The sequence below is a fragment of the Hypanus sabinus genome, chromosome 3 (genome assembly GCF_030144855.1).
Source record: "Hypanus sabinus isolate sHypSab1 chromosome 3, sHypSab1.hap1, whole genome shotgun sequence".
Lineage (NCBI taxonomy): Eukaryota > Metazoa > Chordata > Chondrichthyes > Myliobatiformes > Dasyatidae > Hypanus > Hypanus sabinus.
The window spans coordinates 61,113,869-61,136,339 of NC_082708.1; the positions used below are offsets into that span (position 1 = coordinate 61,113,869).

The 22,471-nt window shown below is 39.4% G+C and overlaps 1 protein-coding gene across 1 annotated transcript in view; it reads right to left on the reverse strand.

Annotated features, from left to right (window-relative positions):
• tenm4 (teneurin transmembrane protein 4) overlaps positions 1-22,471 on the reverse strand; it is a 1,643,409-nt gene that overhangs the window by 991,285 nt on the left and 629,653 nt on the right. The window contains exon 5 of the mRNA XM_059964502.1: positions 21,651-21,743. The gene's annotated coding sequence lies outside the window, so the exon portion shown is untranslated. The remainder of the gene's footprint in view (positions 1-21,650; positions 21,744-22,471) is intronic.

Sequence of the window (22,471 nt, forward strand, 5' to 3'; positions counted from 1 at the left end):
TGTCACTCTTTCAACAGCTGCTTTTTTAAAAAAACGGGAATTTGACATAGAAATAAATTTGAATAATGTTTAAAAAGCTAATACATATACTGTGATAACAAATTCAGTTATTGTGATGACAATATAATCTCATACTCAGATTCATTTATTTATCATGTGTACGGTGAAATGTGACTATGATGCGATGTGATGACTCATTGATGATGGGATGCTGAACACTAGGTCTTGGACTCCAGTCTCATCAACCTATGCACCCAGAGGGTACCTGGCCCTTGTCCCTCGGCTCACCTGGAACTCCGTGGAACCTGCCAATGACTCACTGACAATGAGAAGGGGGGTCGCTAGGTGGGTACCAGTCCCTGCACTTGCTGTTCTGCCAGCCCGCCATCCAATCATGGATATCCTTCATCAGACATCCAGGTTGCTGACCTTCGAATGCAGAGCGAAGACCTAAACTCCAGTATGACCTTTCACTGCCCAACATCCCTGTCCATCAACATAAAAGAGAGCCTGAACACCCCACCCTATTCCCTAAATCATCCCTACGAACCCGAACAATTCAACAATCTGAATCTTGACATCGATGGAGACACCAACTCATCGCCATCTTGACTGGAACCTTTGTACTTCTGCATCTGGGCCCTTCACTTCTCAATATTTTCAAAGGAATTGCCATCCATTATGAACATCCTAACCTTGTTTAATATCCATTAGAGATCTCAGTCTATTAAAGAGAACCAACCAGACATATTCTGCAGCTGTCGCTGATTATAATTCAGTTGTGTTTGAAGTTTTCAATCTTGCCGGTCCACATGAACTCAAGTGAAACATTCAAACAAGTCATATGACTTGTGGTATGAGTTTCAAAATATTCAGGCACTGGACAATTGGAGAGTTGGGACAATTGAGGATGGTAGCATTGGGGATGACATCAGCGCCTTTGGGGATTGCTACACAGTTAGGGAGTGGGGGTAAAGAATTAGTATTTGAATGGAGGGGTAAAACCAATTTCAGTCACAAGTATTATTAAAATACATTTATTCCAGGAGTGCCAAACAATAATGATCTTTGAAACAAAGTGGGTGGAGTTTTCCTGTGGCATGGGGGATAACATCATACAGTGCTCTACTGACATAAAAATTGCATCATTGGTGCAAAGGTGAACGTTACCTGCAAGCGCCTCACCAAATGTGGCTTCACTTCTATTTTAAGCAATAGTCAGACTTTAATAGACCTGCCCTTTTAATCTTCAGACTAGCATGCTTTTGGGGAAATGGGGAACAGCTGCTACGAATGTATGTAGAGCCACCGAATGCGGATGTCAAACATTAACTTTATAAATAAACAATTAGTAGTCTTCGCTTGTCAGTCACTGAAGGTAACATCCATGATTCAGAAAGTGACACTGAACAGAAAATTAACTGTGTTATATTGTAGGTGCAATTCATTCACATTTTCTGTTCTGCACTTTAATTGAAGTCCTTCAAGAGTCTGAAAGAGAAGAGGTTCAATACCAAAATAAGCTTTGCTCCTTTTCCCATATTCTCCTCCAACAATCATGCAATTATTTCAGCCTGATCCAATGTGCCAAGTATTTTCCATTGCCCATTCTACTATTTTTCAGTCCTGCCCTTTTCAAATTTTAGATAGTGTAGAGCTAAAACTTGTGGATCATTTTGGGCCAATCAGACAAAAGCAAGGCCAACAGTTAACAGCACTAACATAATCTACTTTAGATTTCTCAAGTGGTCATTAACCTTTTGCACTGTCCATGTGGCTCTTGCTCATGTGCAGTTATTATATTTGTATGTAACTATTTCATACGTACTGAGGTTATACTGTGCAATTAAGGGAAGTAAGTCAGAACATTGTCTTTTAACAAGTAATGTTACTTTTCAGACCTCCACAACAGTAGTTTAACTAACTGCAGAAGAACAAATTGACCAAAGCTTCTGAAGTGCATCTGTCTTTAACATAACCCTTCACATGTTAAAAATTGTCCTTTTTTTCAGTCAAATAGCATTATTCATTAAATTCAGGCACAGGATCTCAGAAAGGCAGTGTCCATTATTAAAGACCTCCAGCACCCAGGGCATGCCCTTTTCTCACTGTTACCTTCAGGCAGGAGGTACAGAAGCATGAAGGCACACACTGAGCAATTCAGGAACAGCTTCTTCTCCTCTGCCATCCAATTCCTAAATGGACATTGAAGCTTTGGACACTTTTTTTAAATATATAGTATGTCTGTTTTTGCACATTGTTTAATAATCTATTCTATATACATACTGGTAATTGATTTACTTGTTTATTTATTACTTGTCAACAAAATAGAGAGAGTACAGAGAAGATTTACTAGAATGTTACCTGGGTTTCAGCACCTAAGTTACAGGGAAAGATTGAACAAGTTAGGTCTTTATTCTTTGGAGCGTAGAAGGTTGAGGGGGTACTTGATAGAAGTATTTAAAATTATGAGGGGGATAGATAGAGTTGACGTGGATAGGCTTTTTTCCATTGAGAGTAGGGGAGATTCAAACAAGAGGACATGAGCTGAGACTTAGGGGGAAAAAGTTTAAGGTTAACATGAGGGGGAATTTCTTTACTCAGAGAGTGGTAGCTGTGTGGAATGAGCTTCCAGTAGAAGTGGTAGAGGCAGGTTCGGTATTGTCATTTAAAGCAAAATTGGATAGGTATATGGACAGGAAAGGAATGGAGGGTTATGGGCTGAGTGCGGGCCAGTGGGACTAGGTGAGAGGAAGTGTTGGCACGGACTAGAAGGGCCGAGATGGCCTGTTTCCATGCTGTAATTGTTATATGGTTACATCTATTATAATGTTTTATTTTATTTATTATTGTTATTTTTTCCTCTCTCTGCTAGATTATGTATTGCATTGAACTGCTGCTGCTAAGTTAACAAATTTCATGTCACACGCCAGTGATAATAAATCTGATTTTGATTCTGATTCTGAGGTCATTAGATAAGTGTGAGTCAAAAGCAAATTTCTGTTCACTTATCACTTATTCTGGATTGGGTGTTTGCAATGAACTAGAATTGCTTAGACAGCTTAAGGTAAAAGAACCCTTAGGGTTAAGTGATCATAATATGATCAAATTCACCCTGATGCTTGTGAAGGAGAAGTTAAACTCAGATGTATCAGTATTACAGTGGAATAAATGGAATTACTGATGCCTAAGAGAGGAACTGACCAGAATTGATTGGAAAAGAACATTGGCAGGTATGATGGCAGAGTAGCAATGGCTGGAGTCTCTGGAAGCAATTCAGAAGGTACAGGACATATACATCCCAAAGAGGAAGAAGTGTTATAAAGGAAAGAATACACAACTGTGGCTAACAAGAGAAGTCAAAACCACGATTAAAGCCTAAGAAAGGGCATATAATAGAGCAAAAATGTATGGGAAGTTAGAGGATTAGGAAGCTTTTAAAACCCAACAGAAAGCAGCTAAAAAGCAACTAAGAAGGTAAAGATGGAATACAAAAGTAAGCTAGCTAATAATATTACAGACAGACATAGTTTATTCATCCCAAGGGAAATTGGGTTTTGTTACAGCCGCACCAACCAAGAATAGTGAAGAAATATAGCAATATAAACCATAAATAATTAAATAATAATAAATTTATAATGAGTGGAAATTAAAGAGGATACCAGAAGTTTCTTCAGATACATCAGTGTAAATGAGAGGCAAGAGTGGATATTGGACCAAGAGAAAACAATGGTGGAGAGGTAGTAATGGGGGACAACAAAATGATGGATGAACTGAATTAGTATTTTGCATCATTCTTCACTGTGGAAGACACAAGCAGTATGGTAGAAGTTCCACGTGTCAGGTGTCAGGAAGTGTGTGAAGATATCATAACCAGAGAGAAGGTTCTTGGGAAACTGAAAAGTCTGAAGGTTGATAAGTCACCTGGACCAGATGGTGTACACCCCAGAGTTCTGAAGGAGGTGGCTGAAGAGATTGTGGAGGCATTAGCAATGATCTTTTAAGGATCACTAGATTCTGGAATGGTTCTGGAAGACTGGAAAATTGCAAATGTTACTCCACTCTTCAAGAAGGAGACAGGCAGAAAAAAGGAAACTATAGGCTAGTTAGTCTGACCTCAGTGGTTGGGAACACGTTGATGTTGATTATTAAGGATGAGGTCTCAGGGTACTTGGAGGCACATGATAAAATAGGCCGTAGTCAGCATATTTTCCTCAAGGGAAAATCTTATCTAACAACTCTGTTGGATTTCTTCTTTGAAGAAATAACAAGCAGGATAGACAAAGGAGAATTGGTTGCTGTTGTGGACTTGGATTTTCAGAAGGCCTTTGACAAGGTGCCACACATGAGGCTGCTTAACAAGTTACGAGCCCATAGTATTACAGGAAAGATTCCAGCATGGATAAAGCAGTGGCTGATTGGCAGGAGGCAGAGTGTGAATAAAGGGAGTCTTTTCTGGTAGACTGCCAGTGGGTAGTGGTGTTCCACAGGGGTCTGGGTTAGGACCAATTCTTTTTATGTTACAAGTCAATGATCAGGATGATGGAATTGATGGCTTTGTTGCAAAGTTTGCAGATGATATGAAAATAAGGTGGAAGGGCAGGTAGTTTTAAGGAAATAGAGAGGCTACAGAAGGAGAATGGGCAAAGAAATGGCAGATGGAATACAATGTTGGGAAGTGTATGGTCATGCAGTTTGGTAGAAGAATTGAAAGGCTGGACTATTTTCTAAGTGTAAAGAAAATGCAAAAGAACTGAGGCACAAAGGGACTTGTGCAGGATTCCCTAAAGGTTAATTTGCAGGTTGAGTCTGTAGTGCGGAAGGCACATATGATGTTAGCATTCATTTCAAGAGGACTGGAATATAAAACCAAGGATGTAATGTTGAGACTTTATAAAGCACTGGTGAGGCCTCACTTGGGGTATTGTGAGCAATTTTGGGCCCCTTATCTTAGAAAGGATGCGCTGAAACTGGAGAGGGTTCAAAGGAGGTTCATGAAAATGATTCCAGGATTGAACGACTTGTCATATGACGAGCTTTTAAATGACTCTGAGCCTGTATTCACTGGAATTCAGAAGAATGAAGGTGTGACCTCATCGAAACCTATCAAATGGTGAAAGGCCTTGATAGAGTGGATGTGGAGAGAATGTATCCATTGATGGGAGAGTCTAAGACCAGAGGACGCAGCCTCAGAATAGAGTGGTGTCCTTTTTGGATGAATTGAGGAGCAATTTCTTTAGCCTAAAGAGGTGAGTCTGTGGAATGATTTGCCACAAGCAGCTTTGGAGACCAAGTCTTTATGTATATTTAAGGCAGAGGTCAATAGATCCTTGATTGGCCAGGGCATGAAGAGATATGATAATAGACAATAGACAATAGATGCAGAAGTAGACCATTCAGCCCTTCAAGTCTGCACCGCCATTCTGAGATCATGGCTGATCATCTACTATCAAAACCCAGTTCCTGCCTTGTCCCCATATCCCTTGATTCCCCTATCCATAAGATACCTATCTAGCTCCTTCTTGAAAGCATCTAGAGAATTGGCCTCCACTGCCTTCGGAGGCAGTGCATTCCAGACCCCCACAACTCTCTGGGAGAAGAAGTTTTTCCTTAACTCTGTCCTAAATGACCTACCCCTTATTCTCAAACCATGCCCTCTGGTACTGGACTCTCCCAGCATCTGGAACATATTTCCTGCCTCTATCTAGTCCAATCCCTTAATAATCTTACATGTTGCAATCAGATCCCCTTTCAATCTCCTTAATTCCAGCGTGTACAATCCCAGTCTCTCTAACCTCTCTGCGTAAGATAGTCCGGACATCCCAGGCGGGAGAAGGCAGGAGACTGGGCCTGAGAAGAAAATTGGATCAGTCAAGATGAGAATGTGGAGCAGACTCAATGGACCAAATGGCCTAATTCTACTCCTATATCTTATGGCCTTTTGGTCTTATAGTTTTATAAAGTATTTCTTGAAAATTGCATCAGTATTCTGGGTCTGGTTTAACATTTTCTGTGATCACAGTCAGTTCAAATCAGAATGATTTTTATTCTGCATGGTGCTGAAACAATTACATGTCTGGTTAGAAATAGCTTTCATACACCAGGTCAAGCATACTAAATTACTGCTGGAGTATTCCCCACAGAAAACGTCAATAGCTGTATTAGGCTTTGCTACCATTTGGATTTTAATCATTTGCTTGTTGATAAAGGCAGCCCTACAGATCAAAGAGCTCTGGCTTATCACCAGCCATCGGGGCAAATTAACCATGCTGCCGACGGTTGACCATTCAATGAAAATCAATTCAACATGAAAGCTATGTTGAAAACACAACTCAAGACATTTACAGAAATTAACCTGCACCTTGAGCTAGGAGATGTTAACATAAATCTTAAAATGGGGACTGTAGAAAGCAACTTTATTGGCAGAAGGCAGCATAGAATCTTCAGACAGTAATCGCCAGACATACAGTAGCTTTTTACCCCCTGGCTGTAATGCCTAAGTATATTTTTATACCGTCCCCATCGGGAATTTGTGACATGTTACATAACATTGTGAATCAGTCTCAGGGACAGGGAAACAGCTGTTTTCTAATTTCACCTGCTGCACAGCAATGCAATCCTGTCATTTCTTATATGTACATAATCAGCAAGCATCTGTTCTGAGTTTAAACTTACACAATCACCATTTTGTTTTCTCATTAATCTTAAACTGTGGGAGTATTATGGCCTTTTAGAAAACTGGCAATTTACCCAAGGATCCTGCTATGGCATCAAGGCAAGTTCAGGATTTCTTCTGCAGGATTATCAGTGCCCCAAGTGTGGCTTGGTGGAATCTCCAATTGCATGACTACAGACTTCATGTTTTTTCCCCCAAGTTTTACTTCATTTTATTTTGAGATACAGCACAGTAACCACCCTTCCAATGATGTTTTCCAAGTAAGAATACATAATTGAGTTTCAGGAAGTATAAACAACCTGCTTGATTATGAATTGAGTGTATGTGCATCTGTATGAGTTGAAAAGGCTTGTTGCTAGACAGGAAGAAACTGTTGGTCTGGGATAGTGAGTGAGTAGGACTTGGTCCAAGTTATAGCACAAGTAGCAGGGTTTTGGATAGTTGAAGCTAATGGAGATGATTCATATTTATTCTATTAGACAATTGCTGCAGTCAACACATGTCCTCTGGGTGCATTACATGTACAGATCTGATTTGAATTTTCTGAACAGTGGCATTTTCTCATTGGCCAGGACTGCATCAACAGTCTGAGTACATTTAGGTTGTCAATCAGAAAGCCTCATCTTGTGATAATCTACTGATAAGCTGTAAATATCTCCCCTTTCACTGAGTGAAAATGAAGCATAACGACATCTGTTTGGCAACTTCCCAGAAATGAAATCTTAAAGCATAATTTATTCCTCAAAGTCAAGATTATTGTCAAATGCACAAGTACACACTGTATATTCACTGGTGCAATGAACCCCTTACTTGCAGCAGCATTACAAGCACATAACATCATATAAGCAGCATTCACTGTAAAATATATATAACGCACAATACCTTTACAAGACGTTGCCTTCTTGAGGCAGTGCCTCCTGTAGATACTACCAGTGATGGACAGGGATGTGCTTCTGCTGTACTGGACAGACTCTGCTACTCTCTGAAGCTTGTGCTCCTGTGCTTTTGAATTGCCTTACCAGACCATGATTCAACTAATCAGGATACTTTCAACAGTACATCTATAGAGGTTTGTTAGAGTGCTCGTTGATAATTTGAACAATTAGTCAATAAATATTCTCTCTCATATTCACACTTTTTACAATATCTTCAAGTCAGACATTTTTTACAAAAATACTTAAGTAATTTTCCTTACATATTGGAGCCTGACTTGTTAGGTACTATTATGAATATGAACCCTTCGATGAAAGCTTCTATTGGAAGAATTTATAATTTATCATTACAATGGGATAAGCATCCTTTATTTAAGAATAAACAGGATTGGAAGAAGGAACTCTATTTGACTCTTATATGGGAGGATTGGAAGCGGATTCTGAAGCTGGTTAACTTTTCTTTGATCTGTGCTAGTCATTCACTGACTCAATTTAAAATTGTCCATCTTTACCATTTGACGAAGGAGAGACTTTCTAAAATATTTCCCAAAGTTGACAAGTATTGTGATTGATGTAAAACTGAGTTAGCTACACTGACACATATGTACTGGTCATGTTCTATATTAAAACAGTTTTGGAAGTCAGTCTTTTCGACAATTTCTAAAGCACTCAGAGTCAACTTACAGCCTAATAAGTTGACTGTGCTTTTTGGAATAATTCCTCAAAATATCCAAGGTATTTCTGTGTCTGGCCAACATGTTATTGCGTTTGTAACGTTGATAGCTTGGAGGGCCATCTTGTTGAAATGGAAGGGTACATCAGCTCCTACTTTGTCACAATGGTTCTTTCAAGTGATGGAGTGTCTCAGTTTGGAGAAAATTAGAAGTTGAACCTTTGAACCTTTATTTGATTTTGAGAAGAGATGGAGCTCATTTGCTCGTTATTATCATTTCAATTAACTGATAGATTTCCTCCACGATCTAAGTGTAATTTTTTTTGATATATCTTTCTTCCTTGTTGGCAGATTGATGTTTATTTTTAGAAGCTTACAGTATGACGCATGGCTCCGGGGTTGTACCCCCAATGGGTTTCTTTCCCCCCCTCCACTTTTCCTGCTTAGTAGGGCTTTTTTATTCACAAAAATTTTCAATCTTTAAGATAATTTCTTTTTTTTGAGGCATTGTAAGTGTTGTTACTTCGATGTACCTGTGTTATTTTTGAATAATAATAATAAAAAGATTTGACAAAAAAGAAAGAAAGATAATTTGAACCTCTAAAACCACCATAGGAAGTAAAGACAATGACGTGGTCACCTCATAAATGTATCCATGAACTGAGTTCAGGACGACTCATCTGACTGTTGCCACCACTGATTCCCCAATGTAACAGGGCACGTTTGCCATCCTTCTCCTTCCTGAAAACAATCGGCTCTATAGATCTACTGAGCAGTTGTTGTGGCACCACTCAACCTGTGACCTATCTCACTTTGGTAAGGAAACTGATCACTACCTCTGACTTGGCCAACAACAGCAATGTCAGTGATTTTGGAGATGACTTTGGAGCTGTGCTTAGCCACAGAGTCGTGTGTATAGACAGTAGCACAGAAGGCTAAGCACACATCCTTGGGGTGCACTGGCATTGATGTTAGTGAGGAGGAGATGCTGTTATCAATCCACACTGATTGAGGTCTTCCAATGAGGAAGCTGAGTATCCAATTGCACAAGGAGATACAGGTCTTGACACTTAACGAGTTTGGATCAGCTGTTTGTGTTGACCGCGGAGATGTAGTTGATGAACTATAGCCTGACTTATGAATCCTGTTGTCCAGGTATTCCAGACCAGAGTGAACAGCCAGAGAAATATCATCTGTTGTTGACATATTGTGGATGTAGGCAAAATGCAGTGGTTCCAGGTCAAGCCTCTTTTATAGTTCTGTAGTTCCTTCCACCCACTAGTAGTCAGAATTGTCAAATTATCTAAATCTACTTTAAAAAAATAAATGACAATGGATTATACAGTCATATAAACAGAAAGCAGTAAATTACAGATATTGGAAAGCTGCCCCAAAATGTGTGGGAGATACTCAGCAGTAAGGCAGCATCCATGGAGAGAGAAAAACAGAGTTAACATTTCAGCTTGGTGTTTTTACATCAGAACAGAACTGTGGGAAAGTAGAAGTGTTTTAAGCCGCAGAGAGTGGAATTGGTGGAGGGAACTGAGTCCATGGTTATATATAGATGACTTAAGAAGCAGAGGCAGGAATCAGCAAATCAACTCCTTGGGTTTGTTTCACACTCAATAAAACTACAGCTTATTCGTCTTGGTCTCAACGCCACTTTTCCATTTTCTTCCCACATCCCTTGATGCATTTGTAGTTTAAATGTTTGTTGATTTTGCCCTCATATGTATTCAATGTTTCCACCTCCATAGGTGTGTGAGAAAGAGAAATCCAAGGAGGAATGACTCTCATCTCTGCCCAAAGTCGGCAACTATTGCTCTGAAACTAGTGTCATGTATGCCTAATAGGAGAAAGATCTTTCAGCATCCACTCTTTCAAACCCTTATAGAACTTTTTGTTCAAATAAAACCGGTTTTCATTTTTCTGTACTCCAGTGAGTATAGGCCCATTCTCTTCAATGTCTCATCGTACATTGACCCTTTCAACCCAGGAATCCGCTGGTTGAACCTTCTCTGTATTTCCCTCCAATGGAATCACATCCTTCCTTAAATATGGAGACCAAAACTGCATGCAGTATTTTAGATATGGTCTTATCAGATTCACATTAAACATTTCCAAACTTCTATTTCTCATACCTTCATGATATAGAAGGAGACAAGCCAGTCCATTGAGTCTAAATCCTATTTCTATACTTCTTTCCTTGTAACCTACTTCCTTTCACAGACCCATCAAGACACAAAGCAATTAGCACATTACCTTACACGACTAGTTTCCATCAATTCCTGTCATTGCATATAAACAGTTTGTACGTACCCCCATGACTATGTGGGTCTCCTCTGGGTGCTTTGGTGTTCTCCCACATTGTAAAGACTTACAGTTAGTGATTGAGTGTGGGCATGCTATGTTGGGACCGGAAGCCTGACAGCTTTGCTGGCTGCCCAACAAAATCCTTACTGACCTGATTTGACATAACAACACATTTCAATGTACACGTGACAAATAAAACTAATCTCATCAACTGCCTATTCACCCACACTCAGAGTAAATTACAATACCTAATTACCTTACTAATTTGTACGTCTTTAGGATATGGAGAAAACTAGAATATCCAGGGGAAATACAATCAGTCAAAAGGGGGAGCTTGTAAACTCCACACTTAGAAGTCAGGATTAAACCCAGAGTTGTGAGTCTGAGGAAATATTTTCTGTGCTGTACCAGGCTTTGCATTCCAAGGCAGCATTCCTTGAGATTGCCTAATTACATTTGTGTCTGCATGCTAACTTTTTGTTTATATTTCAGGCACTAGGACTCCAGATATCTATGAATTATAATTTAAATAAAACTTTACTTTTTCATTATTCTTTCCAAAGTGGTTAACCTTACTGTTTTCCTCATCATAACCCATCTGCCAGCTTTTTGCCCACTCCGTTAATCAAACTAGACAACTGTCACAAGTACCTTTGATGTAGGTGATGAATGCCTGATAATCATGGCCAATCTGTCTCGAGGCATGTAAATGGAGTGGGGGGTGGTGTGAATGAGGACAGTGTACATAATGCTGGAAATATGAGATGTGATTGCTGGAAACCTGAAGCAGCTGACACTGCTGGAAATGCTTAAGAGATCATAGAGCATCTGTGGAGGTCTGCTAAATATCTCCAACACCCTGTCCTTATTTCTAGCTTGCCTTGTGTCCTGCATTTCACAGTTCCAATATTGTTTTCTTTTATTGTCTACTGCCTCTTCATTCCCTCTATTTACACTCCTTCACACGGATTACTAGTGACTAACAACCATCAATGATCTGATTTCATTCTGTCATTGAAGGATTTGATGCCAAAAAGCAAAAACTAAATTCTTACAAAATAATACACTGAGGAAAAATTACAAAGAATCTTAAATGCCAGAAAGCTACTTCATCCCTTCTAAAATAGCTTGTTAATAAAGAACATAAATTGACTTCAGCATCCTTTACTTTCACACAATTCTTCACAGCTTGTTTTCTGACGTATAAATTTCTGGGTAGTAATTCACGATACCTATGATATTTTGCACTTACTGGATCACATGGCATTGCCTATTGTTTGCATTAGTAGCCCCAGGAGCCGTCAAACTGCCAGTTTCTGAGCAGGCTGGAGTGCTGACAAATTACTTGCCCTAACCATTTTTAAATGTCCCCTTTGTGATTAGCTGTCATATACCTGCAAAAATCATGGCACAGCTTTTATCCCGCCAAACATGGGGCTGTACCTTGTTTGTAGAAATAGCTGCTAAATTGGCAGCCTGCTGTCTTTATTAGCAAAGGTTGTAAGATCAATATGGTTTAATGACATACACCTTCAGCACAAAAATTGTAAGAATATCTTAATTTTTCACATAGTTCTATGCTGTATTTTCAGTGTTCAGCATTTATTCAGAAGGCATTAATTATTTTCTCAAAATAAGGTGGTTAAGTTTCGTCTCTTAGTAACTTGGTCACTATGACCGAACTATGCAGCTTTGTTAAGCATATTAAAAATGAAACAACAATAAACTTAAAAATCTGCAAGGAAACCACAAACTCTTGGAAACATACAACAAGTTAACATCCAAGGAAATCTAATATTTTCAGGAAAGCCAATATAAGGCATTCTCCTTATATTGCATGAGAAATTATTGGGCCAGAACAATCTGGATATCTGCAGTCATTTCTTATAAGACTGATCATTGGTTGCAGTAGAGTTCATTATTCTTCATGCACCAATACCAGTTATATCAAAATGTCCCATATTCTAAGCAATAACTACACTTTAGAAGTGTTGCTTTCAATATAAGGTATATTGGCATGCCCAAAGGCTGTGCAAAGTGATAGATCTACATCATAAGCTTCCCCATTTGCTGTGAAGAAGTTGAAGTGTAAGGCATAGAAAGCTGTTTGGCTCATAATGCTGTAAGTACCCGTGGACAGTGCTTGCAAACCTCACTTGCTTCAGAAAATTGGGTTGTGAACTGATCAATATGTGAACTTAAAGCCCATGACAGAAAGCTGTCCAGTCTTCTCAGCTGGACTCATGCTTGGCTTTTATTTGGAGGCCACACTTAGGTTGAAGGAACCACAGTTTATATTCTGTTTGCGTAGCCTCCAACCTGATGGCATGAACATCGATTTCTCAAACTAATGCCCATCCCCAACTTCACTATCTCCCACCCCTTGTCCCTGTCTCACCTTATTTCCTTGCCTGCCCCTTGCCTCCCTCTGGTGCTCCATCTCCCTTTTTCTTTCTTCCATGGCCTCTCATCAATCAACTTCCCATCTTTTTACTTCGTCCCTCCCCCATCCAGGTTTCACTTACCACCTGGTGTTTTTCTCTCTCCCCTCCCCCCACCTTTAAAATCTACGGTGCAGTTTTTTTTCACCCGTCCTGCCGAAGGGTTTCAGCCTGAAACGTTGACTGTATTTTTTTCCACAGATGCTGCCTGGCCTGCTGAGTTCCTCCAGCATTTTGTGCGTGTTGTCTGAGTACCCAAGTTAGGGTTATTCTGGACTTACGTGAATAAAGTGAGTATTAATACAAATAAGGAGCAGGTTTCAGTTCTTATTGTAAATGTAAATATGTTCAGGAAGTTTGCAATTGGGTTTTGTAAATTGCAAACTGTAAATTGAAGTTAAAGGCATGGGCTACTGCACAGACTAAGAGATTTCATGTCTATCAGTCATACGTTAAGACAATGGGGTTGTGTTAATTGCCTTGCTATCAACAGTGGATTTAAGGAATTTACACTACTGCATAAATTCAGGGAAGTATCCCAACCAAGGTGTTAGAACATTCAGAGGTGTCTCCCATTGTAGATAAGCAATTCAAGGAAAACATTGTCAGTCCAATGTATTCAGCTAAATGATGCCATTGTAACTATTGATACTGCATTGAATCACCTACTATTGCCATTGATGTTAAGAATATAAAAATGTGATGTACTTAGAGTTTCTACCGAGAGTGTCTCCAGATTGATGCCTGCTTGGTGTGATGAATAAAGACTGTAATATTGCCAGCTTCAGTGTCTCTCCGGTGACATTGATCACAGTCACAACACCCACACTAAACATTTCAGGAACAGCTTTTTCCCCTCTGCCTTCAGATTTCTGAACAGTCCATGGAACCATGCACAGTACCTTGTTATTCTTCCTTTGTGTTGTGTGTTTAGTTATTTATTGCAACACAGCAACTTTTAATGCTTTGACTGCAGTATTACAACTAAATAACAAATTTCATGACATATGCCAGTGATAGTAAACCTGATTCTGATTAACCAGTAAAGGCTATCAAAGCAGAAATAAATTCTGATGTATTCCTTGCAAAGGGCCCAAGGGTGTTGCAGAAATTAATCAGGGTGCCATTCCTACACTGACAGGAGCAAAATCACATGGTGAGAATAGTGCAAATTGCTCTTGTCGATGTAACATAAGCCATTCACTGCACATATGGCAATTCAATGGCAGAATGTTTAAACTGTGAGAAAAAGGAAGAATGACCTCAGTGGACACGTTTCAATCCAAAGCAATTATCAAAAGCTGTAGTGTGAATACTCTACAGAAGGAAGAGTTTCAGGGTAAAGTCACAGACAGATTTGACAGCTCTGAAACTAGTATGAATAATGGAAAATTGGGATAAAGGTAGCTTTTATCACTGGTGGCAATATTAAAACGACTCCAAGCCAAAAGCATGGTTAAATGCCTGTACATCAACGTGAGCAGGGGATTGTTCAATCTATGGGCAAAGATCTGCATTGGAATACATTCAGCCAGATAGCACTGATGAAGTGTATACTGATACTGGAAATATATTTAGGTGAAGTATTGAAGACTATAGGACTAACTCAGCAAATAAACCTACCATGGTTGTACTGATTGAATTAATTTGCCAAACTTGATGGGTAAAGATTGATTCAGAGAACTAAGGCTAGGCTGGACTGATGTACTTCAGAAATATTATTTGTTAAGTGTGTAAAAATGTCCCTGGATGCTTGAGCAAATATTAGAGGTTGTAATACCCATGTTCACAATAAGTTGCAAAGCAGATAAAGTGTAAGGCTCAAAATATCCCATTGAAAAGAGAAGCGAAGGAAGCATTAGGTAAACTGGAATGAAAGGAATCTCTTTTGGTAACTGGGAAAATTCAATTCGGGAAGTACTGAAAAGAAACAAAATCATTCAGCTTCTTGGTGATAAGAAGATGACAGAAGGCGATTGGTATCCATAAGTACCTCACGGAAACCATACACCGAGAGGGGAGGAATCAAAGTTATCACCAGTGTATTTCTGTTAGATGCACATGGATAAGAAAGACCCTCTCTGAGGATCTAAACTGGTCCCAACATCTTGATGTAGTTATAAAGACAGCAAGACCTCATTAGGAGTTTGAAGAGGTTTGGGACGTCAACAAATGCACTCAAAGACTTCTATAGATGTACTGTGGAGAGCATTCTGACAGGCTGATCACTGTCTGGTATGGTGGGGCTACTGCATAGGACTGAAAGAAGCTGCAGAGGGTTGTAAATTTAGTTGGCTCCATCTTGGGTACTAGCCTACAAAATACTCAGAACATCTTTAAGAAATAGTGTCTCAGAAGGGCAGCATCTATTATTGAGGACCTCCAGCACCCAGGGCATGCCCTTTTCTCACTGTTACCATCAGGTAGGAGGTACAGAAGCCTGAAGGCACACACTCAGTGATTCAGGAACAGCTTCTTCCCCTCTGCCATCTGATTCCTAAATGGACATTGAACCCTTGGACACCACCTCATTTTTAACTGTATAATATTTCTGTTTTCTGAATAATTTTTAATCTACTCAGTATATGTATACTGTAAGTGATTTACTTATTTAGTCATTATTATTATTATTATTATTATTTTATTTTGTGTTTTTTCCTTCAATATTATGTATTGCATTGAACTGCTGCTGCTAAGTTAACAAATTTCACGTCACATGCCGATGCTAACAAACTGATTCTGATTCTGATTCAATATTTTGACAGTAATTTAATAAGTAGGGATGAGGATTTGCTTTTCAGATTAATTTAGAGTGTGAGATCTTGCCAAGGTATTGGAGTACAACTTTGATAATATTGATTTGGGCCAACAGATTTTCAGATGAATGTATATTACTGTTCCTTATACTGTTATAATTCCCACTGTTTAGATGTTACAGGAGACTATAATGTACTTTCCAGTGAACTAGATAAACTTAAAAGGAGAAGAAAACTGAGCTAAAAGGAAGTTAATGGGAATGGGTTATAGGACATGAGGAAATGGGGCCTGTTGGGTTTGAAAGCAGTTAAACAATCCGGATTTCCAAACAACTAGTTACTAGTTTTTCAGAGTCTTATTATGCAGGGGATAAATTAATGCCTTTTCAATCCAGGTGGTGTATTGATAGTCACAAGTGCCAAAGAAGAAAATCATGGTCAGATATGTTCAACACTCGATGGCTGCATTAAGAATACAAAGGTGACCGCACTCTCACCTCAATATGATTACACAGTCAAAAATAGAACTATATAACAAGGTGTGACTGCAGATGTGTTGTCAAGGTTACCGCAAGAGAATTCAGGCAACACAGTCTTCATACTGAAGACAGAGCAAGATGATTTTCCAAAGATACTAATGGAGATAGCCACAAATGACCAAATAAATACTGTCCTCAAGCAGATAAATGACAACAAAATTTTAAGTGGATAAAATGAATCAGATATATGTCACACTGATCCCGGTCCATGCTTCACCTACACAGTTCGTGCAAATTTTGAAAACAAATGTTTACATGGTGTTGAAGGCTTTTGCTGAACAATAAATAAACTCAAAAATGGTTGAAAAATATCATTAAGATTAGAAATACAAAGTCAGGCAGTTAAAAATGACTTAAAAACACATGAAACTAATTGGGATGGATGGTGTGTCCAGGGAGGGGTATCGCCTCTGGTGCAGGGGCTTGTTTTGTCCATTTCAGGGCAGCTCTCTGTCCTTTAGTGTCCCAGACACTCAGCTCTCACCTGTGTCTCCAAGTAATTGTTTGCATGTGACAACGGCCACACCCTGGAACACGGCTTCGACAGGTGGGCTAAACCAGGTGAGGGTAACTGGCAGCCTCATACCCCAATCAGGTCAGGACATGCCTGTCCTAGCATGCAAAGTCATCTACAGCAAGATCCAACAGCCAGGGAAGCCTTTCTGTGGAGAGCGAAGGGCATGAAGATTACATGGTCATTCATGCAACCAAGGAACACCCCAGTTTGTGATGCTTGTTCATACCATTGGACCACCGGGTTCAGTCTGAGGTTGAGAGAGTGGAACTGCCCCCCTTTGAAAACTCTCCAGAGCAGGTTTACTATCACTGTCAGACATGATGGATAACCAGCACAATTAATTAATTTAAGACAAGTGTAAACTGAAATGCTGTGTTCAGTTCCAGTCATCTTACTCAAGGAAGTATGTGAAAACATTAGAAAAGATTAACGAGTGTGGGTTCTGGAATGAGGGCCAACAGTTATATAGGCAGATTGGAGAAGCTGAGAAGAGGTGGCTGAGGGGAGATGTGATAGAAATAATTAGGAAGGCTCTGGACAGTAGGCTACTCTTTTTGTTTGTGACGTGTTCAAAGTCTAGAAGTCACTGGTATAGATAAAGATGGAGAAATTTCAAAGATAATGAAGGAAAGCTTTTTCTGTTCAGTGAGGGCAGAACTGCATAAGTATTGGAGGCTGGCTACATTGTGATCTTTGGATGGAAATATGGGGAGAAAAAGCTTGCAATCCTACAGTGCTGGCATGGACACACGGGACAAATCTCTGCTGTAACCATTTCAGGATAATATATATTATACACTGAAATAAAAAATCCTTGAACACATCTGCAATCATGTCTTATTTTGAAGTTCAGTTTTTGCCTGAGTAATCATATTGGGATGAGAGGGCAGTCACCTTTGCATTTTTGACAGTAATATCTGTGATAGTACTAACTCATCCAGGTAATGGAGCTAGATTAGCCATGTCAGCAGCAGCTGATATAAAACTGAAAGACTTGATCCAGCCCTGCAGTTCAGCAATTTACAGAATACTCCTGGACTATCTGCAGCCCATCTCATTTAGACTCTACCAACTCAGCTCACTTTAGGTACAACCTTAAGCACTGCTTTATTTTTAATCTTTATTGGGATAACATCACCAATAGCAAGATTTCCATTCTTTGCCCATCCTCACTGCCATTGCAGATGATGGCCAATTGACTTCTTGATCTGCTGATCTCTCTATATTGAAGGAAATCTTGCTGCTGTCATATAGGTCCCTAGCTTGCTATGTTTTAAGATATCCTTATCCTTGGTGTAGTTTTGTAATGGAATTTTGCCCACACTGGTAATGATCACTGAAATCCACAATTACTTGGCATCATCTTGACCCAAGTACCACTGTTGTCTGCTATCCTACACAAAGTCAAAAAAAGTACACTGCCTTTGGGAAACAACTTCTGCATTTCCAAGAGGGAAAACAATATATTTAAACAAACCTTTCAGTAATTTACTTATCCAGCAACAAAGCTTCACAAGTCATTCAAAATATCCAGGGGCAGGTGTAGCTCTTGTCCCTGTATGATAGCAAGGGAGAAGGTGTAGGGGTGGGTGTAACACTGGTCCCTGTATGGTAGTGAGGGAGGAGATGTAGGGGCAGGTGTAGCTCTTGTCCCTGTATAGTATTGAGGGAGGAGGTGTAGGGGCAGATGTAACATTAGTTCCTGAATGGTAGTGAGGGAGGAAACACCTCCTCCCTCAATAACATTCAAGGTCCCAAATAGTCCTTGCAGGTGAGGTGATCCTTTACCTGTGGGTCTGTTGGGGTCACATACTGTATCCAATGATCCCAGTGTGGCCTCCTGTATACCAATGAGACCCAACATAGACTGGGAGACTGGTTCGCTAAGCACTTACACTCCATCTACCAGGAAACGTGGGATCTCCCAGTGCCCACCCATTTTAATTCCACTTCCCATTCTCAGTCCGACATGTCAGTGCATGGCCTCCTCTACTGCTGTGATGAAGCCACACTCAGACTGGAGGCATAACACCTTATATTCCATCTGGGTAGCCTCCAACCTGATGGTATGAGCATTGATTTCTTGAACTTCCAGTAATGATCCCCCATTCCCCATTTCCCTTCCTCAATTTATCTCCTTACTTGCCCATCACCTCCCTCTTGTGCTCCCCCCCCCTTTCTTCCATGGCTTCAACTTCTCAGTTCTTTACTTCACCCCTCCACAATCCCCCCACCGCCGGTTTCACCTTTCACCTGCTACCTTGTATTTTTTCCTCCACTACCCCCACCTTGTTACTCTGACTTTTTTCCCTGTCCTGATGAAGGGTTTCGGCGTGAAACATTGACTATTTACTGTTTTTTATAGATGCTGCCGGGCCTGTTGAGTTCCTCCAGCATTTTGTGTGTGTTGCAATATATTTCTGTAATTCCTCTATTTATCTGACCAGGTTCCTGATTTTTATAAATTATTTCTCCATTGCACTGGATATTTTAATCCTTCACAGGACATTCACTCTCAATAGAGCAGTGGCCATTGGTGACCACCCATCTCCATCATCCTCTGTTCTGAGCCAATTTCTCGAGGATGGACCAGGTGTGTCCACATTGTCTAATTTCAGCCTTAATATCTCTCCTCCCTGTGTTCTTTGGACGTCCCATTTTCCTCTTTCCTCAGGGATTCTATTTAAATGCCTGCCTAGTGATGTTGTTGGCTCGTATCCTCAAGGTGTGGCCTTTCCATGTCCATTTTTGTTTGCGCATTTGTGGATATTAATTACTAGAAATCAAATTTCTTTCATTTTAATGCATACCTTTGTATGTAACATGGACTATGTCTGCTATGAAATACTGTCTTGCAACACTTTTCTGCCTTATCTGAGTGATTTCCATCTGAAGCCTAATCTCTAATATGACTGTGCCTGTTATCTGTGTTGTGACACATTTGATATGTGACCTATGAGTACCATGCATATGATGCATATATGGAGGCTGTTGGACATGAAAATGACATCAAATGGTGTGCAACACTTATCATTTGTGCAAAATTCTTTTGTGAATTGTCAATATGACTTACACTAAAGCAGGTATTTTCTGGAGAATTGAGGCCCACTGCACCAATGGTTAAATGGGATGCCACCTGATCTGGTTTGTTGCCTTGGAGATTGAGTTTACTGCCAACTTGCTGATAGGTTCTCTAAGCATCTTCCAGCATATGCTCTGCCAGAGAGTTTTGCATAGTCAGTCATCTTTGGGCAATCTGTGACCTATCATTAACTCTCTAATTACATGTTTCACTAATACAGAATGAATAATCTCTTGATCATGCCTGCCACACCATACCATGCATGATTAAATATTTACCCAAGGGACGCAGTCATATGCCTTGTCCTTTTAGCAGATCCTGACCAAACACCCTTCCCTCACCCCATGATCTCCATTTAACATGTCACTTTCCACAAAGTCTGCAAAGACCTCTTGCTGTAGAAACAGTATAAGGCATGATTGATTACAGACGATTGGGGCTACATGCCAAAGATAATTTCACTGTTGTGTAACTTTGCTCAAAACTAGAACAAACCCTCCATTCATCCGTAGAATTTAGATCACCCAACGCACTGAAGAACTTCTCTGCTGCAGTAACAATTCCATTCCTATATATTGTATACTAAATCTCTGAAGAATTATGAAGAAGGGAGGATGGTTGTATTTTAGAGTTACTTCACTGGAGATCATAGAGTAAACCTTAGGAGAGCTTATCCATCTTTGAATACTGAAGAATTTATCATGGATGAAAAAAGAGAAATTGTGATTTGTGGGTTGTGTCCATAGCAACTGTCAGAACCAGGATTCTGATGAGTTTAATGGAATCAAAGAACCTCGGCTGAAACTTAAATTCACCAACTGTATGGATGTTACATGTGTGCCAAATTACCTGATAAACAATTGATTTGTTATTTTATCCACCAGTGTTTTTGACGGCAAAAGTCTTGAATTATCTTTTCCCATAAAGTAAAATAATCACCAAAATTTTGCAAATGCAACAAAATAAAAATACAAATAACATTACCCAGACTCTTCTCAGTTAGTCCTTCTGTTTTATAGAATACTGAAGTACCTTTGCTTGTATTACATTATAACTAGATTTATTAAACTTAGGAATTACATTGAGCAAAGCAAGACAATGTTGCTCAAAACCAAGCAAAGGTCAATTGCAACAGATCACAATGCTCTATCAGAAAAGTTTGCTTCCTCATCATTTAAAATGCTACATGTACTTTTCCCATGTTAAATTTTACTATTCTGCCAAGAGCCTCATTTTAAAATAAATGTTAACTTTTATTGCACTATTTGCAAATCCAATTACTCTGCAAGGAATTATCTCACCTGTGGAATCACAATACAGAACATCAAATGTGAACCATAAATCCCATAAAACAATCCATTCAGTCATTTGTAAGCTAATCAGTCACTCTTCAATACTTTCAGTACAGATGAATACTTCAGAGACATTGTTCCCAAAAGGAAACAAAATGGAGAAAGGACTTTAACTGCTGGTTCAATGATCTTTGTCAGATCAACTTTTTGAATTGAAGTTCATAGCAAACTAGTCTCCAGCTTCTTTGCTGTTAAACTAAATGATTAAACAGCAATACTGAAGGTTGCGAAAAATATTGCTGCATAAAACCAATTGCTGTGAGATCAACATAGTAACTGAAGAAATAACAACAAATAAGCAATGAAGCAGAAAGCCTTTTGTACAAAGAAACATCAGGAAGCCTTTGTTGAGGAAACCATTTTGCCTACCTTGTTAATTCTTATTCATGTCCTATAGAAATAAATGTTCTCCATGCAATTTCCAGCGTAGCAACATCCAGCAGGTTTATATTGTGTTCACCACTATAAACACATAAAAGTAATTGGTCCATTAATGGGACTGATTCAAATATGAAAACTTCAGTTCAGCTTTTACAGTTTCTCAAGATTCATAATTAATAGCGAATAAGAGCCATTTTTATTTTAGTGGAATCTAACATGATGGAATAGATTCCAACATTCTCTTGAGAAGACCATAAAACATTAACAAGAATTAGGCCTTTCAGCCTATTGAATCTTCTTCATCTTTTGTTCATGATGGAGTTATTTGTTCCTCCCAATCACATTCTCCTGCCCTCTCCCTGTAATCTTTGACACTTTTACTAATCAAGAACTCATCCTTTTATTCTGAGACCATGTCCTCTGGTTCTAGAATCTCAGACTAAAGGAAACATCCTATCCACACTGACTCTGTCTCGGCTTTTACTTCTGGGGTAGAATTCAATGAGATCCCTCTTTATTGTTTTAAGCTCCAGTGCATACAGGTCCAAAGCCTTCAAACGCTCCTCACACATTAACCCTTTCATTCCCATGATCATACTTGTAAAATTACACACCAACACACCACTGATGCTCACAATACTACAAATATAGTCTGACCAATACCTTATAAAGCCTCAGCTACCTTGCTTTTATATTTATTTAAAATTTTTTTATTTAGAACTATGGCCCAGAATAGGCCCTTCTAGCCCTTTGAGTGTGTCATGGGCAAACCATGTTTGAAATGGGGTCCAGAATTGACCCTATGAACT